This window comes from Cricetulus griseus, chromosome 4 (assembly GCF_003668045.3).
Source record: "Cricetulus griseus strain 17A/GY chromosome 4, alternate assembly CriGri-PICRH-1.0, whole genome shotgun sequence".
NCBI classification, from domain to species: domain Eukaryota; kingdom Metazoa; phylum Chordata; class Mammalia; order Rodentia; family Cricetidae; genus Cricetulus; species Cricetulus griseus.
The window spans coordinates 59,072,555-59,087,083 of NC_048597.1; the positions used below are offsets into that span (position 1 = coordinate 59,072,555).

The following is a 14,529-nucleotide window of genomic DNA, read 5'->3' on the forward strand; positions in this document are numbered from 1 at the left end:
AGAAGGCTAAGACTTGAAGTCAGCTTCTCTATCTTTAACACAAAGAGGCTGGTTTGGTCAATAGCCAGGCAGAATAGAGCCAGGTGGGATATCCAAGCAGAGATACAGGGAAAAAGAGACAAAGTCAGGAGGAGACATTGGCCAGCCACCAAGGAAGCAAGACACGGCCATGTAGCAATACATAGATTAATAGAAATAGATTAATTTAAATGTAAGAGCTAGCCAGAAATAATCCCGAGCCTCTGCCAAACAATTATAATTAACATTAAGCATCTGAGTGATAATTTTATAGGTGGCTGAGGGACTGGGTGGGACACATAAAAGCCTGTGGCCACACAGTCACCTCATCTAGACACAAGGACATTCTCTGAACAACTGAGTGAGGCACTGCCTTTCAAACCCTAAATTGAAGAGGTGTTTGCATTTCTCTCCAGATTCACATGGGGAGGACTGTGTTAGGGCAGGTTTGCGTGGCCACACTCATTATGTTACTACATATATTCTCATACATTCATTTTGTGCATGTGTGAGTGCACATGTGTGCGTAGGTGTGCACATACCACACTGTATGAGTGGAAGTCAGAGGACAACTTTCAGGAGTTATTTCCTTCCACCATGGGGGTCCTGGGGAATCAAACTCAAATCTTTAGGCCTTGAACTATCTCACCAGCCTTGTTCTTTCATTTTGTTGATTGTTGTTTGAAGCAGGGCTTTATTTAGTGCTGGCTAGCCTGGATCTCACTGTGTAGATGGGATTGGCCTGGAATTAAAGGTCAATGCCTAGGTGGTTCGTTCCTTTGAGATAAAGTCTCACTGTATAGCCAGTACAGGTTGACCTGGAATTTATATCCTGTCCTAGCTGACACTGAGCTCATGGCAACCCTCTTGTCCCAGCCTCATGAGAGAGGGCTAGATTACAGAAGGACCCACCACACGCAGCTTAGTTTCCTCCTCCTCCTTTTCTTATTCTTCTTTTGTAATTGTTTTGAGGCAGAGTTGATTCTATAGCACATGCTAGCCTGGAAGTCACTATGTAGCCCAGGCTGACCGAAAACTCTTGGTGACCCTCCTACCTCAGCCTCTTGGGTGTTTGAATTATAAGTGTGAGCCATCACACCTGTCTCAAAAATACATGTTTTCTTTTGTGGAGGCAGCAGAGTGAATATGAAAGAGGGCTTGACTTAGAAGGACTCACAGGAATTATCTCCTCCCGTGATCCTCAATTTTCTTCCCTATAATATGCTATTTGAGTCTAGCATGATCTCAGTACTTGAGGCAGAGACTAAGGATCAGAGTTCAAAGCCAACCTGGAGTATAAGGGACCATGTTTCCAAATCACTGCATAAAACAAGAATCATGCCATTGCTAGTGGGGCATAGCAAGTCTGAAAAGAAATGATTCTGTCATCCATTGCTCTGTAGGCTCACTCAGCAGCATTCTATCCCAGTGTTTCGGAAGAGGGAAAAATCCAAGCTGTGGGGAAGAAGGTCTGGAGGCAGTTGAAGTCTGGGTACTTGAGCAGACTCTCCGAGTGGTCTTGGCTGTCTAGAGCCTAAAGTGAGATTTTGAAGAATTCTTCAGTATTATCTGCAAACAGACATGATAACAGTTTGTAATTCCTAAGACTATTATAAACATTGGGTAAAAATACATTAAACTATCTGGAACCCTAGGAACAAGAATATGAGTAAATCAAGTATGGTGTCACACATGCCTGTGTTTTAAGTACTTGAAACACAGCAGCAGGAGGACCAGGAATCCAAGGACAGGGTTAGCTATCTGGTGAGATTGAGTATATTACCTCATGCAAACAAAACAAAAGCCCAAACCAAGAATGAGTAAAAAAATAAGAAGAAAAACAGAAATTCATGAATAAATGCAAAGGAATGCATTTAACACTAAACACTAAACAGATTCAAGGTTATAAATGTAGTGATGCACTCCAAAGGAGTGTGTGGATATATGTCATTGTCCACACGTCAAGATCGAAGGACAGCTCATGGGAGTCAGCAATCTCTTTTACCCTGTGAGTCCCAGGGATCAAATTCAGGTCATCAGGCCTTGCCTCAAGCATCTTTAACTCCCTGAACTCACAACCTGTTTTTGGTTTTTTTGAGACAAGTTTTCAGTATATATCCCAGGATGATCTGGCACTTTTGATCTTCTGTCTGCATTTCCCAGGTATTAGGAACACCTGCCTGCCTGCCTGCCTGCCTGCCTGCCTGCCTGCCTCTCTCCCTCCCACCCCCCCTCCACACCTCCCTTTCTGATGTAAGACTGGCCTTGAACTACAGGTCTTTCAGATTCAATAACACCAGCGCTGCAATTAAAGTTGAGGGCCACTATACTCACCTACATCTGCCTTTCATTGCCAGTTTTTGCTTTGTTTGTTTTTTGCGTTTTTTGCTTGTTTTAGTAGAGTATAATGTAGCTGAGTCTGGCCTTGGCCTCATTCACTATGTAGCCAAGGCTGGCCTGGAGCTCCTGATCTTCATGCCAGGATTATAGGAGTATGCAAGGACACCCAGTTGTATCCTGGTGGTACATGACTTTACTTCCAGCATTAGGAGACAGAGACAGAGGCAAGCAGATCTCTGTGAGTTCAAAGTCAGCCTGGTCTACGGAGTGAGTTCCAGGACAGCCAGGCCTACATAGAGAAACTCTGTCTTGAAAAACAAAACAAAAACAAAAAAGAAAAATTTCAAAATAGTATATTAACATAGCTATTACTATGTGTGTTTATGTGAGATAGGGGAGGGGCTCACTGGAGGCCAGAGGACTAGTTTGTGGAATCTATTCTCTACTTTCACTTTTCATGTGAGTTCCTAGGATGGATTTTACATTGCCAGGTTGTACAGCAAGTACCTTTGCCTGCTGGCCAGCTGGCCCTCCCTTCATCTTCCCTTTCAACGCCTCTTCTTGAAAGATGCTGGAACCACAAATGGGTCTATTTTTTTTTTTTTTCCTCTGTTAGTGACGGGGATTGAACCTTGGGTCTTGTGGGTGTTCAGCTAGTGCCTTGCCACCGAGCTATACCCCTAGTCTATGGTTCCCATCATCCCAAAGGTAGAGTTTAACAGCAAGGACAGGTTTAAATAAACATATACTGGTAAGTAAAACTGCGGTGATGGTTACATGGTGGGCAAAGGAGAAGAAACCAAAGGCAGACAAGGAAGGGCTGGCAATTTCTCAGGATCTGTGAGTGTCGAAGCCCAGAGTTGAGTTCCTAAGAGTTAGCTTACAAGAGGAGGGGAGGGAGAGAGGAGGTTGTGCAAAGACTGTGAGGCAGGAAAGAGCTTGGTGTGTATGAGGAACTGAGAGAGGACCATGTGACAAGGATGAGGAAGGTGGACAGGGGAGTCAGGGTGAGGGTGGCTAAGTGCCAGTGAAAGGGGAAAAGGCCTGGACATTGTAGGCCAACAAAGTTTACATTTTATTCTCAGTGAAATGGCAGCCATTAAAAATTGCCATCAGTAGCTATGCTCCAATGCACACTCAGGCTGTGAGAATGGGTGGAAGTGGCAAGGGTGACTGTGGAGAAACCAGTTGTGGTGCAACTGCAATAGTTCTGGTTGGGAGATGGATATGACTGGGATTGTTATAGTGGTAATGGACATGGAGACATGTGAACAGATTTGGAATGGCCATATTAGATTGTCAGTGGGCAGTGAAAGAGTAGGAAATACAAAGAATAGCATCCAAAAGAAAATGAATAGAATGCCTGTACTCTCATACTCAATGAGATTCATAACAGCCAAGATATAGAATCAACCTAGGTATCCTTTGACAGTTAGTAGATAAGGAAAGTGTAGTACATTAGTTAGCCTGATGGTACATCCTTTTTTTCCCCCTAGGTTTTTCAAAACAGGGTTTCTCTGTATAATAGTCCTGGCTGTCCTGGAATTTGCTTTGTAAATCAAGCTGGCCTAGAGCTCACAGAGATCCCTGCCCCTGCCTCCCCAGTGCTGTGATTAAAGGTGTGTACACATTACTACACCCAGTGATGGTACTTACTTCTAATTCCAGCACTTGGGAGTTACAGGAAGGATGTCAAGGTCATCTTTACATGCATAGTAAGTTTTAGGAAAACCTGGGATACATGAAACTGTGCCTCAAAACAACCTAAAATGGGCTTGTGATGCAGCTTAGTTGGTAAACTGTGTGTAGCCTTCACAGAGACCTGGGTTCTGTCTATAGCATTTCATAAACCAGGTATAAACCCATGTCTGTCAATCCCCTTGTTCTGGTGGAAGCTCCACCCCAGCCCCTGGCATCCATATACCCAAAGAGTCTGGAATGTTCTGGTAGAAGCTCCACCTCAAGCCTGGCAAATGATGACCCCTCCCATAGAGATGCTCAAGATAATTTTCATTGGGTATTTAAACTGCCACCCAGAAAACAGACATATGTTTTTTTGGTCTCTCTTCCCCATATCCTCTATGGAGGGTGGCCAGAAAATCATCTGGGAACATTTTATCCATTAAACCTAGGCCTCTTTTAATTTGGTTTGATTTGGTTTGATTTGAATTGCTGTGTTGGTGGAGAAGCTTATCAGAGAAGCTTATGGAGAAGCAGAAACTTTTCATCCCTCTCTCAGGGAATGGAGGCAGAAGGATCAGAGGTTCAAAGTCATCTTTATCCACATAAAAGAATTCAAGACCAGCCTGGGAAACAGGAGACCCTTTAAAGATATATTTGAGGGACATGCCATGTATGGTGGCATATATATTTAGTCTAAGCACTCCAGAAGCAGAGGCAAAAACAGCCTGATCTCTGAATTCTAGGCCAGCTTGGTCTACATAGTGAGTTCCAGGACAGACAAGACTATGCAGAGAAACCTTGTCTCAAAAAACAAAAATAAAACATAACCCAAACAAACAACAACCAAAGAAGGGAACAGTAGGGCTGGAGAGATAAAACAGTGGTTGAGAGCACCTGCTACTCTTCTGGAGGACTCAAGTTCATGTCTCAGCACCCTGAGTGGCTGAGTGGTTCACAAGCACACAGGGGGGTGTGGCACATTGCTGGGGCCTTCACAGGCATAGGGCCATTTATATGTGCATACTCATCCTACCACCACGATACAAATAAATCTTCAAAGAAACAATAACAAAGGTAGGGAGAGGTATATGTCATGTGTCTTCTGAATCTCTGGAGAGGGGTCGGCTGTGGGGACATACTCATCAAGAGTTAATATACATGCCCATGGTGGCTATAGCCATGGTAGACAAGGCTACCTGCGAAGAATATGCTAATTGTGTATATCAGAGGTGTTATCTTTGGCTCTCAAACAGCTTGTGTTTGAGACACACACACACACACACACACACACACACAGAGAGAGAGAGAGAGAGAGAGAGAGAGAGAGAGAGAGAGGCACACAGAGAGGAGTAACAAAGAGGAAGAATGTGAATGCCAAGACTACATAATCAAACATAATTGACTGGAGAGAACTGGTTGTCTGGGGATCCAGGTTCAATTCTCACCACTTACATCACAGCTCACACCTGTCTGTAACTCCAGTTCCAGAAGATGGTACCCTCTTCTGGCCTCCACCAGTCAGGCATGTGGTACACAGACATACATGCAGGCAAAACACAAGTACACTATCATAAAAAAATAAATAAAGACGGGTGGTGGTGGTGCTTACCTTTAATCCCAGCACTGGAGAGGCAGAGGCAGGTGGATCTCTGAGTTCAAGGCCAGCCTGGTCTACAGAGCAAGTTCCAGGACAGGCTCCAAAGCAATACAGAGAAACCTTGTCTCAGAGAAAAACAAATTAAATAAATAAATATGAAAGATGGGGTGATGCATTCTGTGAGTAGAGAGCTCTAAGCACAAAGAATCCCCTGGCATTCAGAAAAGTAGTGACCTCCTTGGGGCCTGGCTCTGAACTTATAGAGCAGTGCTTCTCAACCTGTGGGTTGTGACCCCTTTGGGAAACCTACCTCCAAAAATATTTACACTGACTCATAGCAGTAGCAAAATTATGAAATAACAGTTAAGAAATAACAACAAAAATAATTTTATGGTTGGGGGGCCACCACAACATGAGGAGCTGTGTTAAAAAGGTCACAGCATTAGGAAGGTTGAGAACTACTTTATAGAGAGATAGCTCTGTCAGGAGGGGCTTTGTGTCTTTAGAATGAGAAAAAAGACTAGATGTAGTATGGGAATAATGTGTAGATCTGGGGGAAGGGGATGAGTATAAGTCTCGACAGATGCTTTGCAGTTTTCTTGGTAACACAGGAGGTAAAGTGATGGAAGGGGTTGGTTGAGAAAAAATAAATATGGATTTTTGTCGATGGAAAACTACTTTTCGTGGCAAGAATGATCAGGGGTGACTGTAGGACTGTTTGTTGTCTGTGTTTGTGGACCTGGGGGTAATGTTTTGTTGTTGCTGTTTCTGATGTCTTCTTTTCTTTTTTGGAGGTGCTGTCTTCATATATTACTCTGGCTGGCCTTGAACTCCAACACTTGATCCTCCTGACTCATTCCCTATTAGCTTCTTCAGTTTTAGGTGTGGGCCAACGTACTTAGCCTGGGTTGGGCCTTAAATAGTGATCAGAAAAAGGAAAGCGTGGGGTCTAGCATTACAGAAGTCTGGGGCTCAGAAATGTGATAGGCTGAGTATCATTCAAGGTTTCAAAAATGTCAAGACAGGCTTCCATCACTCTGTTGGGGACTCTCTTCTTCATGCCTTCCCTCAGCCTTTTTAAAAACATGTTCAAGCCTGACTCAACATCTCCTCCCCATGTCAGTGTTCAGATTCTCTTCTCCCTGTATGCAAAGCATCTGTAGCAAAGAACTTCTTGAAATACTTAACTGCTTTATTTCTTCCTGGCATTTCCTAAGCCCCATGTGAATGGCCTTAGTTTGAGAAATTCGGTTGCATCTTGAAGTCTTTTCAACATTGCTTGCTAGTTTTGCTGTTTTGAGACAGGGTCTCATACTCCAAGCTAGCTACAAACTCACCACTCTTCCACCTCCCAAGTGCTGATTTTAAAGGCGTGTATCACCAAGTGTGGGCTCTGGCCTGTGAGATGGCTGATATAGCCTGACCACCTGATTTCTATCCCTGGGATGTGGAGGGTGGGACCAGATAACCAACTCCAAAACGTCATTCTCTGACATCCACATTTGTGCCATGATGTGCCCCCCTCACTCCATCCCCAACAAATAAGTGTAATCAAATAAAAAAACTGAGTGCATTTACCTTAGGGTTTCAAGTAGGTGTGTGCTTTAGACAGAATTTTGGAGGCAGGATGGAGGAGGTTTGTCTGAAGAAGGCTTGTGGGAAGCTGCCAAAGCAGCATAGCTTGGAAAGGATGGGTGCCAGTGGAATGGAGGTAGGAATTCAAGGTGAAATAGATAGCGTTTAGTGATTCATCAGGGGTGACTCATTCATTCCTAACTTTCTAATTCAGATGGCTGTGTGACGGGTAGTGCTAATAGCTTCAGGAGGCGGCAGCTATAGAGGCAGTTTTGGACACACCATGGATGTTTTCTCTGTGAGCTCTAGATAGAGATGCATGGCAGGTAGTTGGAAATTTGATTATCTGTTTTTTTATTTGTTTGTTTTTAAGAAGAGGTCTGGCTGATTTGGGGGTTCAAAACAAGGGTGGAGATGATTCTCCAAGAGTGAGTGAAGCTGAGTGAGTACAGCTGTGTGCTGCCTTGCATCTCAGCTGCTGCTTCACAACTGGTGGCACTTAAGGATGCCACTGAAGAGGGCAAAGGTCTTAGGTACTGAGACTTGAGAGAGCACAGTCTTCCGCAAACTGAGGTAGTAGAGTGATTCCAGAAGGTGAGAACAACCAAGAAGTGCAGAGAGGTAATGCAGAGGAAGAAAGAAGCAAGGCAGTTCTGCCCCAACGGTGGGTGACATGAAGGTTATGGGTTACTCTCACCTGAGCAGGGTGAAGAAGCCCCCCCCCCCCCGTGTGTGTGTGTGGGGGGGTCAGTTTCTCAAGAGTTGAGGAATGAGGAAGTAGAGGCAGCCAGGGGGACACCATTGTTCAAGAGGTGTGCACAAGAGGGCCAGAAACACTTGGCAGCTAACTGAAGAGGGCACTTTAAGTGGATGGTTGTCTTGACATTTATAGGACCTGGAGAGGCTTGAGCTTGTTTAAAATCTGAGAGGTAAATAACCAGGAGCCAAGGGAGCTGGAACCAGTGTGTGGGGTTTGTTCAGCCCGACCCAGACTTCCCCTATTCTTATCCCATTTACTTACTCCAGCACAAGTGTGGTAGTAAATACACACCGAAGTTTGAAACAGTGGTGAGCGGGAGCTGGGAACACACAGCTGTGGCTTATCTTCCTTTAGTGTGATGTCCATATCACTTGGCAAGACGAAATTCTATGGCCGCCATCCAGGATCCCACTGCCGCGGGTGGAGGGCCGGAGCAGCATCCTTTTAGCTCCTAAATGAGGAGTATTAGTGACATGGTTCTGGGACACTGTACTGACCCAAAGGAGATGCCATTCTGTGCTGTGGACCAATAGGGCATGTCCTGAGAGGTGACTAGGCTGGATGCTCCTTGCCCCTGGTGGACTCAGCCTAAGTATGAGGGACAGGGCCCGAGAATATGCCGTTCCTTCTTCTAAGCCGGTCAAGCAGCTAAGAGTTAAGTTTGCAGGAAGGCGGGAGAACAATAACAAGAGATGACCAGGAGCCTGGGATGCAGGTGAGGTAGACTCAGGGAGGAAAGATGGCGGAGCTGGAGGCAGCAGGTGGCAAGCTCTGCTTCCCGCGCGCGCTCGGCGCGGAGCAGAAGTCAAAACCCCAAACCAGCGATTTGAATATACGGGCGGGGCAGTGCCCTGAGATAAGTCTCCAGTGGAGGGAAATATTTAATTTGCATCCAGCACTGTCGGAAAAACTCCTCCTTGAGGTCCAGGCGGTCTCGGGTGTGGAAGCTTTCTCCTGCCTACCTGACTCTGTTCTGTGTCCCACGCCCGCGGGCTGGGCCAGGAGTTCCATTGGAATTAAAGTGTTCTTTCTGGTGTAGGTGGGGAAAGAATCCGGCCCCGGAGCTAGGACTTCTCTCTCCACCGTGTTAGCATTGGCGTCCTCTCTTGACTGCCACGTTAGGCAAGTCTGCACTTAACTCGGGGCCTCAGTTTCTTTGTTCATAAAATGGGGGTTTGGACCACGATCTTCTCTGAACATGGCGAGCCACACACCGTTCAAAACGAGCCCAGAGCGGAATCACCGCAAAGCGCTCTTGGAGAGCGTCTCCCGCTAGCGGTTCTTGCTTAGGCGGGCTGGGGGGCCCGATTGCGAGAGGTGGGCGGGGCCGGATAATCGCCCCGCCCCTCGCCTGCCCCTCCGCGCTGGGCGCTGGGATGAGGCAATCACGTGACCTCACATCCGGCGCGGGAGTCCTGAGCTCGCGGGGCGCTCCCCGTGTGCCTGCCGGCCCTCCCCGCAGCGTGACCGGGCGCCGTGGCCGCGGGGAGGGGGTCCGCTTCGTCGCCGACGGCGGGAGACCTCTTCTCAGCCCAGACCTCCCCATCTTCCCTGCCGGTCTTCCGTGCCGCGCTCCCTTGTTCTCGCCCTGCCCGGCTGCAAGCCGCCCCGCAGGCGCGGACGAGCGGAGCGAGGACGCTCCTGCGCCCGGTGCGGCCCGGGCCCCGCCGCGGTGCCTCCGTCCCCACAGTCGGAGCGCGCGCGCGGGCGAACCGAGCGGCAAAGGGATTGCGGCGCGCCCGGGCCCCTTTTTGGCTGCCCGGGCCGGGAAGGCCGCCGCGGAGTCAGCACGGCAGCGCGGCTGGTGAGTGATTGGGCGAGCGGGGTGTGGGGCGAGCGGCGAAGGTGATGGGGAGGCTGGAGAAGGCGAGCGGCGTCGCCCGGGTGGTGGGTACCAGGTGAGTCTGTGGCTGCTTCCACGGCCCGAATTGGACATCCTCTCCCAGAAAAGGTGTATGTGACGGGGAGAGGGGCGAAGAGACCCGGTACCGTCTGGGACCACGTGTGAGTGTGGAGGCCTTGAGTGCATCCGCTGCGTGCGGCCCGGGCCGGTGGGCCAGCTAGCCACTCTACAAAGTCTAGGTGATGTCCCCCGAGGAGGAGTGTGGGCCGGGTCCCTGATGGGTTCGTGCCGGTGCTGACTAGTTTAGGTTCGGCCCCGGCCACGGAGTAGTATCAGCACACTTTACAGATAACCGAGGCCCAGAAAGGAAAAGTGACTTCGGACATGATGAGGTGTCAACGCTCGAGATTGTTAAGAGAGAAAGGCCCAGAGTCCTTTCCGCTAGTCTTAACTTTCTGGTTTGCCCTTCATACAGACAACTGGCCGAATGATAACTTTTATGGTGGGGTGGGGATTTGGGAGGGAGGGAGGGAGAGAATAGCATTGGGGATTGACAGTAACTGTTCGGGGCTTCCCAATTTGGAAAGCTTTTGTGACAGGTGTTTATTGTTTCCTTTTCCCTTAGGACTGACAGAAGCGTCCTAGGATCTTGGGTGTCTGGACATAAGAGGTATGAATCACTTATATAATTAACTACTAAACATTACTGTTTTTTCGATTTAGTTAGAACTATATTTAGTGGTTTATATTAGTACAAAATAAATGGGTATGGAGTCGTAAACCTCGAAACTTACATGATTCTGAACAGAATGGTGATTTTTAATCTATGGGCAGGAAGCTAAGTTTTTATAATCCAAGAAATGTGGGGACTTTTCAAGATGAACCTTCTGCTAGAGGGTTTGTGGCTAGTGTGAAAGCTTATTATTAGAGTATTTTTATTTGTTTGTCTATTTGTATGTTTTAACATGTGGGGATGCCCTTGGCGGTCAAACCCTTGGGAACTGGAGTTACAGGTAGTGTGAGCTGCTTGCTGTGGCTGTTAGGAGCCAGATTCAGGTCTTCTGTAAGCAGCAAGCACTCTTACTGCTGTGCCGTCACTCTAATTCCTGTGTGATTTTTACTTTTGAAGGATCAGTACTTCATTAAAAATGTTTCACCCTTGATTAGAACCATGGTAAAAGACACATTAACTTTGTTTTACTGGAATATATGTAGTATTCTTTTTGCAGTTTGTTGTTTTGCTGAATAGACTGCCAGAGTAGATTGTATGGACATCCCATCTAGGTTTAACAGTAAATTCAAAAGTTCATCAGTTTCTGAAAGTTTTTTGAATTAGTAAATCTTCTAATGACTGTTGTATAAGAGGAAGAAAAAATTTTTTAAAACAAGGTTTAGCCTCCTGAATAAGTTGCATTATAGGCAGTATCACTATGGCTAGCCTAGAGGATAAATTTTGCTTCTTTCCTGGTATTAACATCTGCTCTCTCCACCCCCCAATTATTCATCATTAGATTAGGCTGAGGATGAAGTAGTTGAGATTTTATTTATTTATTGAGATGGGGTTCTCTGTGTAGCTTTGGAGCCTGTGCTGGCACTCCTGTGTAGATCAGTCTGGCCTTGAACTCAGAGATCCGCCTGCCTCTTCCACCTGCGTGCGATAGTAGTTGAGATTTTGTCACAACAGCAATACTTGTTTTGGTTATGGGATTGGGCAGGAAAAGTGATATTATTTAAATTGCTTCATTTAAGTAGTACAGCTGTAATTAGATGAAAATATTGAACTGAACTTTGAGAACAAAGTTGATAAACTTCAAAGTCATTTTGTAGGATGATTTATTTTTTTGTCCAAGCTAACCAGTAAGTAACAAATGAAACGTTTAATTTAGGTCTAGTTTGAAGTAGTTTTCTATATTGGTATAAATCTAGTTTCATAGTTATTAGAACAAAACTCAATGTCTGATGAGATACTGGGTTTGGTTATCAGATTTTAGCATTAAAAGAGTTCAGTAGGTAATGTCAGTTTCCCAAATTTTTAAAAACATAATTTGTTCATTTTTATTTTATGTGCATTGGTGTTTTGCCTATATGTATGTACGTGTAAGGGTGTTGGAGTCCCTGGAACTGGAGTTATAGACAGTTGTGAACTGCCATGTGGGTGCTTGGAATTGAACCTGGATCCTGGAAGAGCAGTTAGTGCTATTAATTGCTGAGTCATCTCTACATCCCAAAACATTGATTTTTCTAATATTGATTCTCCTGTGAATAAGTGTTTGGCACTGGGGATGTAGTTCAGTTCTTGAAGTTCTTGCTACTTCAAGTCCATGAGGCCCTGGATACAATCATGGGTGCCCAGTCAGATGCTTGTAATCTGCCAGAGGATCAGAAGTTCAAGGCATCCTCAGCCGCAGACTCAGTTTAGGGCTATCCTGAACTACATGAAACTCTGTTGACAACTATAGAAAATTGTAATAGAAAGAGTGCGTGGAATTTGGTTATCAGATCTGTCGATGCCAATAGTTATTGAGATCATTGTATGCTAGGGTTTAAAATAAATACTTGGTAGTTCTTGAACTTCATTTTCTAGTTGAGGAAACTGAGATTTTGTAATAAGTTTCTAGTCATACACTTTCACAAACCTAGAAATAAGAACTTATGTGTTGCAGAAAGTAATATTAAACTTAGATTGTGGCTGTCTTCAAAGTCCTTAATCTGTTCTTTTCCTCCCTTTCCTGGTTCATTATAATTTACAAAGAATAATACCATTTCAAAGAGGCTTGAGGGTTAACTGAGCAAGAAAGGAGCACTCAGATCCTGGCACTTAGAGTTCCTTCCTTCTTACCATTCTGTGCATTGTGTTTTTATATCACGGTGGCTTTGTAACCACTGAAGAGCATGCTTCATTCCTGAAATAAATAGCAATATGCTGGGATCGCATTACTGTACTCATGGAACCCAGTCAGTGGTCAGACTTTGAGAACAAACAGTGACAGGAGAGCACATGGGAACTTTTGTTTTCATCTGTATTTTTTTCTCCAGTGTTGGGTGATGGTGAAATAAAATCTGAAGGACAACTAGTGTTGTAAGACAAAAAATAGAATTTCAAAGTGGTCTTGATAATATGCCCCCCCCCCCACTCTGTGTAGCCCTGGCTGTACTGGAATTCTCTCTGTAGACCAGGCTGGCCTTGTACTCAGATTTCCCAGCCTCTGCCTCCTGAGTGCTGGGGTTAATGACTTGTACCACTATTGCCTGGCTCTAATACGGTTTTATGTGAAATGGATTCTGTTGTTTTGTGGTACTTGAATTTGAATTCTGGCTTCACAGTTGATGGGCATACACTATAAAGAGCTATATCCCTAGCCCCTTTTGGTATAAGGTTTCAACTCACTTGCCCAGGTTGGCTTTGAACTTGGAGTGTAGCCAGGATGGCCTTCACTTGAACTTCTCCTGCCCAGGATTCCTAAGTAGTTGGGATTATAGACTCCAGGCCTATAAAACAAGATTGGTAGTATACTTGGTGGCCTACACTAACTATATGTATTAAATATGAAACCTTATTTGTAACTAGACCACACATTGAGCAAAGGTTAACAGCTGAGCATTTATTGACAATTCAGAGGTATACTAAAAGTCATCAATTTCGTATCTAACATCTGTTAAGTCTAGTGATGAAATGTATTCTGAATACAATAGTATTCTTTCTATACAGCACCCACCATAGTTTAGCCTATTGTAGTTTCAGTTAACTATTATTCAGCTGTGGTTTGAAACTATTAGATGGAATAATTCTAGAAATAAACTATCTAGACTTAATTCCAGAAATAAACTATCTAGACTAGTGGTTCTCAACATGTGGGTTGTGACCCATTTGGCAAACTTCTGTCTCCAAAAATATTTATATAACAATCCATAAACTAGCAAAATTACAGTTATGAAGTAGCAGCAAATAATTTTGTGGTTGGGGGGTCACCACAACATGAGGAACTTTATTAGAAGGTCACACACAGAGCATTAGGAAGGTTGAGAGCTACTGATCTAAACATTTAAGTTTTGTGTTATTTTGAATAGTGATGAAATTTTGTATTGTCCCATTGTTCTGGCTTAGACATGAGTCAGCCGTTAGTCCAGTATACTCGCATGTCTGTGTCTACTAAATGCTTATTAGCCATTGTAGCCAATAGACTGCCATGATATTTTAGTGTTGTAGGTATCCCTATTTATTATATAGATAGCAATTTAGGTTATCCAAAGAAAAACTAAAAATTGCTTCCTTCAGTTAAAGGTAAGATGTTTTAAAAGAAAAAAATGGAGAGATCACGTTCACATAGCTTCCATTATAGTGTAATGTTAAGTTGCTCTGTTATTGATAATCTTGCTGTGCTTTATTTAAATTAAACTTCATAGATATGTATGTACAGGAGAAAATGTATATACCAAGTCTTGGTACGATCCCCAGTTTCATTTGTGCACTGGGATGTCTTGGACTGCGGTGTTTTAAGTGGACTAGCTAAATCTAGCTGATCTAGCTAAATCTTGATCTAAGAGGTGGGCTACAGGATTTATTTATAGTCTTTGGATTTTTGTAACTTTCTGTTGAGGCTAACTGGCCTGTATATATGGAAAGCAACTATGTTATAATCAAAACCATACTTGAATTCTCTTACTCTGAGAAGTTCAGAGTTCAGGTAAAAATGTTCTATCCCCCCACCCCCC

General features: G+C 44.7%; 1 protein-coding gene and 1 long non-coding RNA gene across 2 annotated transcripts in view; one reads left to right on the forward strand and one right to left on the reverse strand.

Annotated features, from left to right (window-relative positions):
• Window positions 1-259: 259 nt before the first annotated feature.
• LOC113835377 lies at window positions 260-9,295 on the reverse strand. The gene is made up of 2 exons (XR_004769948.1): window positions 8,265-9,295; window positions 260-1,587 (listed from the first exon to the last, which is right to left on the reverse strand). It is a non-coding gene; the product is annotated as an uncharacterized LOC113835377 (long non-coding RNA).
• A 413-nt stretch (window positions 9,296-9,708) lies between these two features.
• Atp13a3 (ATPase 13A3) overlaps window positions 9,709-14,529 on the forward strand; it is a 74,780-nt gene continuing 69,959 nt past the window's right edge. Inside the window, exons 1-2 of the mRNA XM_027412900.2 lie at window positions 9,709-9,777; window positions 10,442-10,486. The gene's annotated coding sequence lies outside the window, so the exon portion shown is untranslated. The remainder of the gene's footprint in view (window positions 9,778-10,441; window positions 10,487-14,529) is intronic.